This window comes from Pleurodeles waltl, unplaced genomic scaffold, assembly GCF_031143425.1.
Source record: "Pleurodeles waltl isolate 20211129_DDA unplaced genomic scaffold, aPleWal1.hap1.20221129 scaffold_120, whole genome shotgun sequence".
Classification (NCBI taxonomy): domain Eukaryota; kingdom Metazoa; phylum Chordata; class Amphibia; order Caudata; family Salamandridae; genus Pleurodeles; species Pleurodeles waltl.
Window position 1 is genome coordinate 400,715 of NW_027149826.1, and position 13,766 is coordinate 414,480.

Genomic DNA, 13,766 nt, shown 5'->3' on the forward strand with positions numbered 1-13,766 from the left:
CCTGTAAACAATCTTAAAATAAAGCAGTTAAACAAGTTAGTTGAAAAGAAAACATGCCTAATAGATATTAAGAAAATGGGGTCCAGATTACATGTCTTGTTGTGTTGCGTTAATATCCTTCACTGGTAGAAAGGCTAGTTTTGCCATTCTGATAGGAAGGGTTCAAATTAAGGGACTGATTTAGAGTTTGTCGGTCAAACAGTTCTTGTTGGAATGGCAGAGTTCATTACTTTAGCCATCCCGAGGACCACTGCACATCAAATTCAGACTGATGGTGGATCTTGCTAAAGTATGACAAATTTGATGGATAGTGTCGTCAGCCACGATGGTTGGTGAGCAAACTTTACAAATGTTTTTTGTTTTTCAAAAACAAACTTGTAAAGTGTGAGTTTGTTTTAAAAAATGAAGCTAATGACACAAACACTCACACACACACAGGTAGTTTTTACCCAGGATAGGAGGGTTTGGGGGTCATTATTGTTTTTTCCTGTCTCTTACTGTCAGGGTTTTTTTGGTGGTGAGTGACATGGGGAAAAAACCTTCACAAAGTCCACCCTATACAGGGCGGATCATGTAAAATCCTTCCTCCATTGGCTCCTACTTTGTCAGGCTGTCAGAGGAAATATTTCATTGACAGACCCAACAGTTGTCCATTAAAAATATTTAAGGTCAGCCCAACCCTTATTGAGGTGGGTATACTGTCAGTTTGGCGGGTAGGGACGTCTGTTGCATTTGCGCGAGTACCCTTTATACCAAACACTAAATCATGCCCTTTATTAGTGCTCATTAGGAATGGCATACTTTGTTCACCTCATAATATTTATAATGGGCTTTTTGTCCAGGTTCTGACTTTTTCATTCAAGTCACACTCCTGCACCCTGACAATACCTAGCTCATCTGCATGAACTCACACACCTCCCCCCACTAACAATCACAGCTAACATCTATTAATTGAGTATACTACAAAGAAATTGGGGTAAATACATATAATGGTTTCTTTGAGAGTGCAAGACTAAACCAATAACCAACAATAACCCATGACCACTGGACTGACCACTAAGCTTGGGGTTTGAAGTAGCGTTCTGGCCAGCATAAAGCGCTTTAACACCTCATGAGGTAGGAAGCACTATATAAATTCAACTACAGTACTACACAATACAATAAAGTTGTATGCCACTGCTTACTAGCATTGGTAAACTGTGTATACTAATGATGGAAAAAAGCAGGGATGTGATTTAGAGGACAGCAGTATTGGGACATGCACAAAAAACAGAAAAAGCCCATGCCCTCCTCGTCTTCATTATCCTGCATGAGGACAGAGAATGTGGTGGAGCCACTACTGACTGTACTGTTAGGAACGATTTTGTGGCGGCCATAATGCCAGCTAAATGTAATTGAACTGCCCACCCAACTTAGGGCATCACTAAGATGCAATTGTCTCCAGCGTGAATTTTCTGTTTGTCACCTTCATGTTAACCATGGCAGCTTTGCAAATAAACACAAAAAAGTTCATGAAGGAATTTCAGGGACATTTAAAATGTGGGTCCTGGAAATACGCCTCTAAATTGAGGGGCTGTTATTGAGAAAAAAAACATTAATTGAGGGGTACAGGCAGGAAGGAAGCAGAATATCAATCTGGATGAATGGGTAGAGGGCTGGAGCAATGGAGGTGCAACGTCAAGGGATTGGGAAGCAATACGAAAGTGCTGCTGTGGTAGGTACTCCCCCTCCCTAAACTAGTGGTTGGGTGACTAGACCACCCAGCTCAAAATGAGGCTGCATAGGTTTTTCACATGAAATAATGATAGCATTGCCTTGTGAATACATATCATGCAGCCCCTGATGTTGATTTGAACCAAACACCTAAAGTGAAGTAGGGCTGGAGCCCCAAAGGGCCATACTCAGAGAAAGTGTGAACTGGTGCTAAATAGCACCTCTGTGTATATCAAATCAAGTGGTCCATTTATGTAACCCGATTACAACGCTGTTGCATTGCAATTTTGGATCTAATATCTATGTTGACCAACCAGTGCAGAAACATAACTCTTACCAAAACACAATTTTTCCATTGACAGTTCATGACAATGATTGTGCATGTATGTGGTATTTGTATAGTAAACATCTAGCTTAAAAGGCAGATAAGCGTTGTACAGGGTCAATGACGAGCATAAACTCAACAAGTGATAGGAGAGTCGCTGGGTTTCGGGTGATGAATGCATTGTCATGTAGTGTTCTTTAAAGAGATACGGTTTCAACTCTTTCATAAATTGGAGATGCATTGGGGCCAAGGCCAAACTTGCCATAGGGGGCATCGGGTGTTTCCCCGGGAGGCTGGAAGTGTGGGGGCCACTTTTGTCACTGGGGGCCGGTTTTGTAGCAGTGCAGCAGCTTTAAAAGTATTGCAGAGTTCCTTGTACATCCAACAGTTTTCAGACACAATGAAAGTGCTGAGATAACGCTGGTGATTAATATACCTTCTGCAGAGAAATCAGGGTTTTGTCTAGTGGCAGTTTTGACTCACCTTAGGTAGCACCAGTGCTTAATTTGTAAATAAAAAGGTGCCGGTGCCCAAAGCCCTCCTCTTAAACACCCAGCTGCTGCAATTAAATGCGTGAACACAGAATACTGAGGCAGCGTAATCCTGAAGCCATTTAGGGCCTCTTCAATCCATGCAAAGCCGCTCTCTTACCCTTCAGCTCACTCTTGCATCTTTCTAATTTCTCCCTTAGTGACGCTTTTTTGTTTTTCCCTTCCTCCGTCTTTGCCATATGTGTCTTTTGCGCACAGCACATGCTTGAGGCAGAAGACTAAGAGCCGGCCCTCAAAAATAAGTGCTGGTGCTCAGCACCGGAAACAACAAGCACAAATTAAGCACTGAGTAGCACAGAAAGTTAATATGCCTGCATCAAAGAACGTGTGCTTTGCAGATCACAGGACAGTATTTTATGTGCACCACTCAGATGGATTCTGCTTTTGTCACAAAGCTCCTTTTGTTACTGTGTAGTTCATAAATTGAAAAAATAGACTAGCACACCGATCTATGAACTGTCATCAAAGAGCTGCGTGCAAACTGCATGGTACAAGCTAGAAAGTTGTGTTATTTCCCAGCCTTTCATTATCTTAATTTTGCTAAAAAGCATTTGTTTGGGTAGAAATAAATTTATATTAGAAAAGTCAACCCTAACCACTGTGTTACATTCTGAATCCCGAGTTTATGATTCCCCAGATCAAGAACTCTTAAAAATGCCTACCAGTATGGATGACATAAATCTAACACCTTTTAGCCCCCTTTGTGAACATTTTTTATATACTGATATACACATATATAATTCATTGTCTGTGTGTGTGATGCAAAGTGCTCCAATACCCCATGCTGGTAAAAGAGGTGCTATAAAACAAATGAAAAATACACGAGAGGGGCTACGTAGAGACGAGAGGCACTGTTAGAAGGTAATGGTGAGGCAGTCATTGAAGAACCCCAATAAATATTCCTTTCTGCTGGTGAACTTTAAGGTCATCATTTACTATGCTTTAAAAATGAAAACAATTGAATATTTTTGCCAGTATTTCCCAAATTTCTTGGGGGTGGAGCCCGCATCCTCCCAACCTCACTGTAGTGGTCAGGCTCGCTTGCTGTGCATCCTATGGGGGCTGGTATAACAAAATCTGCCAGGCCCTGCCCAGTTCGGCCCTGGTTGGGGCGGTCCTGATGGATACATGGATGTTTTACCAGATCCTGGGTGCATAGAGGGAAAAGACCACCTGCCTTGTTTTTTTCTTTTTCATAACATTTAGGGGGTCATTACAACATTGGCGGTAAAAGGCGCTTACCGCCGTGCAGAAGACCGGCAATACACCGCCGCGGCGGCGGGAGCCCGCCACAGCTATTATGACACACATCACGGAATCCGCCGAAAGTCAAACACCCACACAATCCCGCCACACCAAAGGTCAGCGATAAACATGCGGAAACAAATCCTCCACCTCCACGCTAACAGAAACACGCCCATGCCATTAGGACCCACGAATCCAGGCGGCGGTCTTTCAACCACGGTATTCCATTGGCGGTACGCACCGCCGCGCTCAAATTACACACACATCTCCAAAACACCGCCACATTGGACAAATCCAAATACACACACCTGATACACATACAAACAACACTCCCACACATCTAACACAATATAAAACACACACCCACATCACCCACAAACCCCTACGACCCAAAATTAGAGAGAAGGCCATAGAGAGACAGCACAGAATAGAGAACCCCATCACACAGAGGCACACTACACCATCACCCACACAACACCCACGCACAAAACACCACATACCACTACACTCACCACACTCATCAACACATACACCACCCCACACCTCACACACACCACCCCATGTCACGCCAAAGACACCCCTGCTTCTCTGAGGAGGAGCTCAGGGTCATGGTGGAGGAAATCCTACGGGTAGAGCCACAGCTATTTGGCTCAGAGGTACAGCACACATCCATAGCCAGGAAGATGGAGCTATGGCAAAGAATAGTTGACAGGGTCAACGCTGTGGGACAGCATCCAAGAAATAGGGAGGACATCAGGAAGAGGTGGAACGACCTACGGGGGAAGGTGCGTTCCACGGTATACAGGCACCACATAGCGGTACAGCGGACTGGCGGCGGACACCCACCTCCTCCCCCACAACTAACAACATGGGAGGAGCAAGTCTTGTCCATCTTGCACCCTGAGGGCCTCGCAGGAGTCGTTGGAGGAACGAACACTGGTAAGTCAAATCTTAACTATCATATCCCCCACCCTACTTGCATGCTATCACACACCCACACCCTCACACCCTCCCCTATCACCCCAAATCCTCACTAATCTAACCATGACACCAACCACCCATCCCAACCCCAAGACCTGCATGACATAACTAAGCATGGATACCCATCACTAAAGCATGCCCACTGCACAGACCCAGAACACCCCCCAACCATCAGCACACAAGCCCCCACACAGGAATGCCTGCACTGGTGTACACGCACACCCAAACATTGCACACCATGAAACACACACATGCAATAATCATGTACTCATACCCCCGCAGGAACCCGAAGGAACGTCACCACACCAGAGGGTCCAGACAACACCACTCCACCCCCAGAAGAGGCCCACAGTGACGACAGCAGCCCTGCCCTACTGGATCTTGATGACCAGCCCGGACCATCGTGGGCCTCAGGACAGTCGGTTCCCCTTGCCCAGCCACAGCCCAACACCGACCTTCCACCCTCTGGGAACACCAGCACAGCACCCACCAAGCGGGCCCATACCTCCCTACCCAGGACAGGTCAATCAGCGGTGTGTCCACCACTACAGGGCACCCAGGTTAACCCACCACCCCAACAACAACAGGGACCTGGGGGCAGTGGTAATGGGCACACGGTCCAGGGGACGGAGGCACAGGAACATAGGGGAACTGGGAGGGCTGCTGTGCGACAGAGGGAGGACAGGCCAAGGGAACCTACTCTCAACGAGGCCCTCTCCTCCATCATGGGAGCATACCACCACTCCCAGGAGACAATGGCAACGGTCCTGGACAAGTTGCAGGAGACCCTCCGTCTGCAAGAGGAGCAGTATTTGGGGTTCAGGGAGGAGCTCAGGACCATAGGCTACGCCCTGGGCACCATTGTAGGGGTGCTGACGGACATTCAAAAGACCTTGAGGGACTCCGTGGCACTCCAAGGGGCCCCTGACACTAGCCACGACGATGAACTGCCCACCACCTCCGCCGGCGCTAGTGGACAGGACGCCCCACCACAGGACCAACACACCAGCACCCCACCCCCTGCAGACGGACAACCACCACGAAAGCGGTCCCTGAGATCCAGGAACAGGACAGAGCAAGATGGCAAGACCCCCGCCAGGAAATGAGACCACCCTGATTGTCCTCCCACTGCCCCACTTTGTTACCCTGTCCAGATTGGAACTGCCCCAGCTCTACTTCCAATGCCCAGATGTGCAATGTACCTGTGAGACTAATAGACTGGACTCTGCCATGGACATTCTTCCACCATAACCCATCACCATTTCACAACCCCCCTTCATTTTTTAGCACTTAAATAAACACCCTTGAAACACCAATAAAACTGGAGTCAGTCTATGATTTTGAAATTTGTATTGTCAATTACAGTGTCCAAAAGGGTTACCCATTGAAAGGCCAACATACCAATGTCACACATCACAAGCCCTTCAAGGGTGCAAGCTGTTGACACGTAGGTTACCACATTTGTGAAACTGAAATGGAAGGGGACAACTCAGTTAACAAATAGTGAGTGAAATGTAGGTACAGGATAGAGGTAGAATATTGCTGTATGACTGACTCCCGGTTGTTGTTTTCTTCTTCCTCAGCTTCATCCTCATCACTGTCCACAGGCTTCACAGCTGCTACAACACCGTCATCTGGATCATCCTCCTGCAGAAAAGGCACCTGGCGTCGCAATGCCAAGTTATGGAGCATGGAGCAGGCGATGATGATGTCGCACACCTTCTTCGGTGAGTAGAATAGGGACCCACCTGTCATATGGAGGCACCTGAACCTGGCCTTCAGGAGGCCGAAGGTGCGTTCGATCACCCTCCTAGCCCCCCCATGGGTCTCATTGTACCGTTCCTCTGCCCTGGTCCTGGGATTCCTCACTGGGGTTAGTAGCCAGGAAAGGTTGGGGTAACCAGAGTCCCCCATTAGCCATACACGGTGCCTCTGGAGTTGACCCATCACATAAGGGATGCTGCTATTCCGCAGGTTGTAGGCGTCATGCACTGAGCCAGGGAACATTGCATTTACCTGAGAGATGTACTGGTCTGCCAAACAGACCATCTGGACATTCATCGAATGATAATTCTTCCTGTTCCTGTACACCTGTTCACTCCTGCGGGGGGACCAGAGCTACATGGGTCCCATCAATAGCACCTATGATGTTCAGGATATGTCCAAGGGCATAGAAGTCACTTTTCACTGTAGGCAAATCCTCCACCTCAGGGAAAATGATGTATCTCCTTACGTGTTTCAGCAGGGCAGACAACACTCTGGACAACACGTTGGAAAACATAGGTTGGGACATCCCTGATGCCATGGCCACTGTTGTCTGAAAAGACCCACTTGCAAGGAAATGGAGCACTGACAGCACCTGCACGTCAGGGGGGGATTCCAATTGGATGGCGGATCGGTGACATCAGGTCTGGCTCCAACTGGGTACATAGTTCCTGGATTGTGGCACGGTCAAACCGGTAGGTGACAATGATATGTCTTTCTTCCATTGTCAACAGGTCCACCAGCGGTCGGTACACCGGAGGATTCCGCCATCTTCTCATATGTCCCAGCTGACGGTGCCTAAGAAGGACAACAGCGAAGAACCTGTCACTATTCCTCCAGTTATGTACCCACAGTTACACACAAGACTACACCAGACAAAACCCCTTCCTGTATGTGTGTTGAGTATAGGCCTAGATATGCGTGACGCAGTAGTAAATGAAGCCATGTGGGCCCCTGAAATGGCGGCTGCCTGACCTCTAAACTGAGACAATGGGATTGTGGGGTAACTGCGCTGGCGTTGCACACCGTCGCGGTAGGCGGTCGTAGACCGCGGCGCAATGCTGCATTGGTTCACATAGGACCCTATGGGTCCCAGGAGCCAATGAACAGGTGCGCTGGCGGTGATGATGCGCACCGCCGCGTACGTCACCGCCGCAGACGTCACTGCCATTTTCTATCTGTTCAATCACTAGATACCTGACCTTCGACAGGAGAGGACCTACACTGCTAGTGCTGCTGTGACCTCAGTCTGGAAGCGACGATGGCTGCTGCGTCTGGGGAAAGGGCCCCTGCCTTCACTGCACAGGAGTTGGAGAAACTTGTGGATGGGGTCCTCCCCCAGTACATGCTACTCTACGGTCCTCCAGACCAACAGGTCAGTACACTGGGAGCATGTTGGATGGGCTAGGCCTGGGTGGACAGGGCTGGGTGGGAGAGGGAAGGGGGCAGAGTTCTAAGAACAGAAATGCATGGGGATGAATGGGCCACATGGGCAGAGTTGGGAGGGGGACACTCACATTGACGGTGCAGTTGGTAATGACTGTTCCTCTTTCCTTTTGCATGTCATGTAGGTCAGCGCCCACCAGAAGAGGGACATTTGGCGTGCCATCGCCAAGGAAGTCCGGACCCTGGGGGCCCACCAGAGACGGGGCACCCACTGCCGGAAGAGATGGGAGGACATTCGCCGCTGCAGCAAGAAGACGGCGGAGGCTCAGCTGGAGATGGCCTCCCAACGTGGGAGGGGTGCCCGTCGCACCATGACCCCCCTGATGTTCCGGATCCTGGCGGTGGCCTACCCGGAGTTGGATGGGCGCTTAAGGACATCACAGCAGACACAAGGGGGTGAGTACAACCTCATTCTGTGGACTTTGCGTGCAGTAGAGGGGTCTGGGTGGGGGAGGTGGGCTGTGGGTGTCCCTAGGCCAGGGCGAGTTAGGTAGGCAAGGCCCCTCCGTAATGTAGGCCATGTGGCACTCTACTCCAGCTCAGAACAGTGGCAAGTTGAGGTATAGTTGCCCCTTTGCCATCCATGTGCGCAGATTTCTACCATTGCCATGTAGGCCATATCCCAGAAATTGCATGTGCAGAGGGCAGGAGCACGGCGTAATGCATGGGGCTGCTGCGTCTGTCTTGTCCGCCAACGGTAGCGGTATGCCATGCACTAAAACTCTCTTTCTTCTGTTTCCCCCCCGTTTCCTGCTCTCCCTGTCCTTTTGTACATTAGCATCATCAGGCGGAGGTACAGTGGCACTGGAGCACGAGGGAGCTGCATCCCACATGGCCATGGAGGGCCATACCACAGACTCTGAATACACCAGTGGGACGGAGGGCGAGGGGAGCTTCACATCGGCCACAGGATCACCAACCAGCGACACTGACTCGTCCGCCAATGGGAGCTCCCTTGTGGTGGCGGCACCATCTGTGCACCCCACTTCTACAGGTACAGCCGCCAACCCCCCTACCAGCACCGCCCTCCCAGCAGCCCCTCAGCGTTTGCCCCGTGCCCGCTCACCCAGGAGGGTGGGCATCACCTTCGCCCCAGGCACCTCAAGCCCTGCCCCAGTCACCCCTGCTGCCCTCTGTGAGGAGGCCATTGACCTCCTCAGGTCACTCACTGTTGGGCAGTCTACCATTGTGAATGCCATCCAGAGTGTAGAACGATAGTTGCAACACGGTAATGCATTCCTGGAAGGCATTCATTCTGGTCAGGCTGCCCTTCAGCGAACCCTGCAATCTCTGGCCTCAGCACTGATGGCAGCCATTGTTCCTGTGTCCAGCCTCCCCCTCCAACCTCCTCCACCCAGACCCAATCCACTGTACCCCAGCCCATCCCAAGCACACCTACAGACCAGCATGCACACAAGTCAACACCCAAAAGTAGCTCAAGCAAACATAGGCACCACACACACCACAGGCACTCACACAAGCATCACACCCATACAGACACAGCAACATCCACTGCCTCCGCTGTGTCCCCCTCCTCCTCTTCTCCCTCCTCCCTCCCAGTGTCGTCTACACACACACCTGCATGCACCACATCTACAGGCACTAGGACTCGCACCAGGACACCCAGCACCACAAGCCGCTCACCTGCACTCACCACCTCCACTGCCATTTACACGTCCCCTGCGTCCTCTCCCAGTGTGTCTGTGATGCGCCCTCCCAAAGTACACAAACGCCGGCAATCACTCACCCAACATCCATCCACCTCACGACAGCCTCCAGTACCTGCACCTGCACCCAAAACACCTAAAGTGACACCTCCTACAACCACCTCCTCTTCCTCCACTCCCAGACCCCCTCCAGCTACCCATCCCAGTGTCCGTCAGAAACTGTCCCTCTGTCAAATTGACCTTTTTGCCCCCACCCCCCCTCCAATTCATCAGTCCCGTCGTAGCGCCTCAGCCAAAAAGCCTCCAGTACCAGTGGTGCGTGTTCCAGGTTTTTGGAGTGCACTGTCCACCAGGGCAGGCAGTAGGACCCGGAGCCAAGGCACTGTCAGCCCACCCCCTAAAAGGCTCTGAAATTGGAGAGTGGACGACGGGACCGTGTCAAGACTCCTGGTGGGACAACAAGTGAAATGGGATCGAAGGCGATTGGTGAGTCAGCTGTAACTCCAAAGAAGGTGGGGAAGGTCCCGAGGAAGTCTGCCCAGCCTGTTGTGAGTGTCACGGCGGAGAAGTGCGCCATCATTTCTGGCGGTCCAGACACAACCGCCAGCACCATCGTTACTGGTCCAGAGACCACCGCCAGAGTCAGTGCCCAGGAGGGCCCAAGTATTGTTACTGGTCGGGAGACCACCGCCAGAGTCACAGCCCAGGAGGGCCCAAGTATCGTTACTGGTCAGGAGACCACCGCCGGAGTCAGTGCCCAGGAGGGCACAAGTATTGTTACTGGTCCAGAGACCACCGCCAGAGTCACAGCCCAGGAGGGCCCAAGTATCGTTACTGGTCAGGAGACCACCGCCAGAGTCACAGCCCAGGAGGGCCCAAGTATTGTTACTGGTCAGGAGACCACTGCCACATTCACAGCCCAGGAGGGCCCAAGTATCGTTACTGGTCAGGAGACCACCGCCAGAGTCACAGCCCAGGAGGGCCCAAGTATTGTTACTGGTCCAGAGACCACCGCCAGAGTCACAGCCCAGGAGGGCCCAAGTATCGTTACTGGTCAGGAGACCACCACCGGAGTCAGTGCCCAGGAGGGCACAAGTATTGTTACTGGTCCAGAGACCACCGCCAGAGTCACAGCCCAGGAGGGCCCAAGTATCGTTACTGGTCAGGAGACCACCGCCGGAGTCAGTGCCCAGGAGGGACCAGGATCCCACATCCCCGCTGGGCGTTGATGGAACGTCAAGCCACACACCAATGTCCAGTGTGGAGTTCATCATGCCACACACCAATGTCCAGTGTGGAGTTCGTCATGCCACACACCAATGTCCAGTGTGGAGTTCCTCATGCCACACACCAATGTCCAGTGTGGAGTTCCTCATGCCACACACCAATGTCAGTATCCGAACCGCCATGTCAGAGCACCGCTGAACAAGGCCAAGACCGCCATGGCAAAGCACCGCTGAACAAGGCCAAGACCGCCATGGCAAAGCACCGCTGAACAAGGCCAAGACCGCCATGGTGAAGACCACTGAACAGGGCAAAGACTGCCATGGTGAAGACCGCTGAACAGGGCAAAGACCGCCATGTCAGAGCACCGCTGAACAGTCCATAGACCGCCATGGCAAAGCACCGCTGAACAAGGCCAAGACTGCCATGGTGAAGACCGCTCAACAGGGCAAACACCGTGTGGGTATGAATAGGCCGCCACATCAGGCATCTTTATCCCATGTGCAGCTGGCACAGTGACAGGACAGGAACTTTCACGGGGAGACTCATCAAGTCTGGGCACCAGTCCCACCCAGTACCAGTTGAGAACTGCATCTACTTGCGATAATGTGGCTTTGCACTCCCCAGGATGGCACAGTGGGCAAACCACCCACTGTAAAGACTTGTGAGACTGTGGCTTTGCACTCCCCAGGATGGCACAGTGGGCAAACCACCCACTGTAGAGACTTGTGAGACTGTGGCTTTGCACTCCCCAGGATGGTACAGTGGGCAACCCACCCACTGTAGAGACTTGTGAGACTGTGGCTTTGCACTCCCCAGGATGGTACAGTGGGCAACCCACCCACTGTAAAGACTTGAGAGACTGTGGCTTTGCACTCCCCAGGATGGTACAGTGGGCAACCCACCCGCTGTAGAGACTTGTGAGACTGTGGCTTTGCACTCCCCAGGATGGCACAGTGGGCAACCCACCCACTGTTGGGACTTGTGAGACTGTGGCTTTGCACTCCCCAGGATGGTACAGTGAGCAACCCACCCACTGTAGAGACTTGTGAGACTGTGGCTTTGCACTCCCCAGGATGGCACAGTGGGCAACCCACCCACTGTAGAGACTTGTGAGACTGTGGCTTTGCACTCCCCAGGATAAAGCAGTGGGCAAACCACCCACTGTAAAGACTTGTGAGACTGTGGCTTTGCACTCCTCAGGATACATCAATGGGCTTGGAGCCCCGTCGTGGATCTGGCTTTGCAGTCATCTGGCTGAGGTGCCCCCCCTTCCCTTCCCCCTGAGGTGCCTGTAGTGTTTCAATCTGATGCCCCGGCAGTGTTCTCTCGGATTTTGGTCAGGTATCTGTTGTGGGCCTCGCCCATGCATTTTTGGACTGTTGGTGCACGGACATTGTTGTGTACATATCTGCACTACTTCTTGTACTGTATATATAATTATGACAGATTTCGAGATATAAATCAGTATATTTTTGTATGACATGTATATTGGCACATTACAATGTTTGACCGCAATTCGCTTTGTCTTTGCATTCTTCCGGTTGAATTGTGGGTTGTAAATGTGATATTTTTGACTGCATTGGTGTATATGTTGAGATATGCGAGGGTTGGGGGTGGGGGTGTTTGGTGGGTGTCCCCCTAACTTTTGCCTCCTCCCTCCCCTGTGTCGTAGATGCAGTACTCACCGGTATGTTCTGCGCCTACGTCGCTGTTGTTCGTAAAGGAGCAGAAAGACAAGGGCAGGTAGGATTTGGAGTTCCGGCTCCATGGAGTCGTCGTTCCTCGTGGAGTGTGTTCAGGTGAGCGTTTTCCCATAGCAAAAGCTGTTTCTGCCGTGTTTTTATCCACGGAGAATCCGCCCCGGAAAAGGTGGCGGATTGGTGTGTTGTGATACTGTGGGCGGTACATTGTCTTCCGCCTGTCTGTTGGCGGTGACTGCCGCGCTGTTTGTCAGTACCGCCGTGGCGGGCGAAGTGTTAAAGTGGCTGTCTTTGTTGGCGGTTACTGCCAGGGTCATAATTCTGTTTTTTTGTCCGCCGGCCTGTTTGCAGTATTTCCGCAGCTTTAACACCGTCCGCTAGGGTTGTAATGACCCCCTTAGTCTTTATTTGAATGGTTGTCTGGCTGTGGGTGTGCTTAGAACCACCAGAGATGTTGAGCTTGTCTGCAACATAAGCAGAGGTGCCGATTGTGATGGCTTTGTAAATGTTGCAGCTGATTTTGAAGATGGTGCCAGCCTGCAAGGGGAGCCAACAGAGTTCCATCAGGCTAGGGGTGATATGATAATATTTCTTCTGGCTTTGATGAGACGTGCTATTGTGTGTAGGATGGCATTAAGAAGTGAAGTGCAGAGCCTGGGAGGCCAATTGGGCAGAAAGTTACCAGCATCTACATACAAGAGTATGACTGTCCAAAAAGCAATTTTGAAGTCAATTTCTCAAAGAAACAGTTTCATTTTCTTTAGAAGAGAGGGTTGGTATCAGGCTGTCTTTATATTTTTAATCAACATGTTCTTTGAGGATTTGGTTAGAGTCCAGGTTTAATCCAAGTGACTTTAATTCAACGAAAATTGGGGTTGGTAGCCATCAAGGTTCATGCCATTAAGCCAAATTGCTTGTGTGTTATTCTTGGCACATGGCTGTAATCATGGGCCTGATTTATATGATGGCAGAGAGGGAATTCCACCGCAGTGGTGAAGGAGTTCCCTTCCTGCAAACAGTATGTCCACCCACTTGGTTTAGATTTGTGCTAACCATAGGTTCGAGGACGGCAGAATCTACTTCGTCTCCGGCATGGCCAAACCCCTTTGAGGGTCCAATGGAGTAAGGGCTGTCGGAGGTTGGGCTG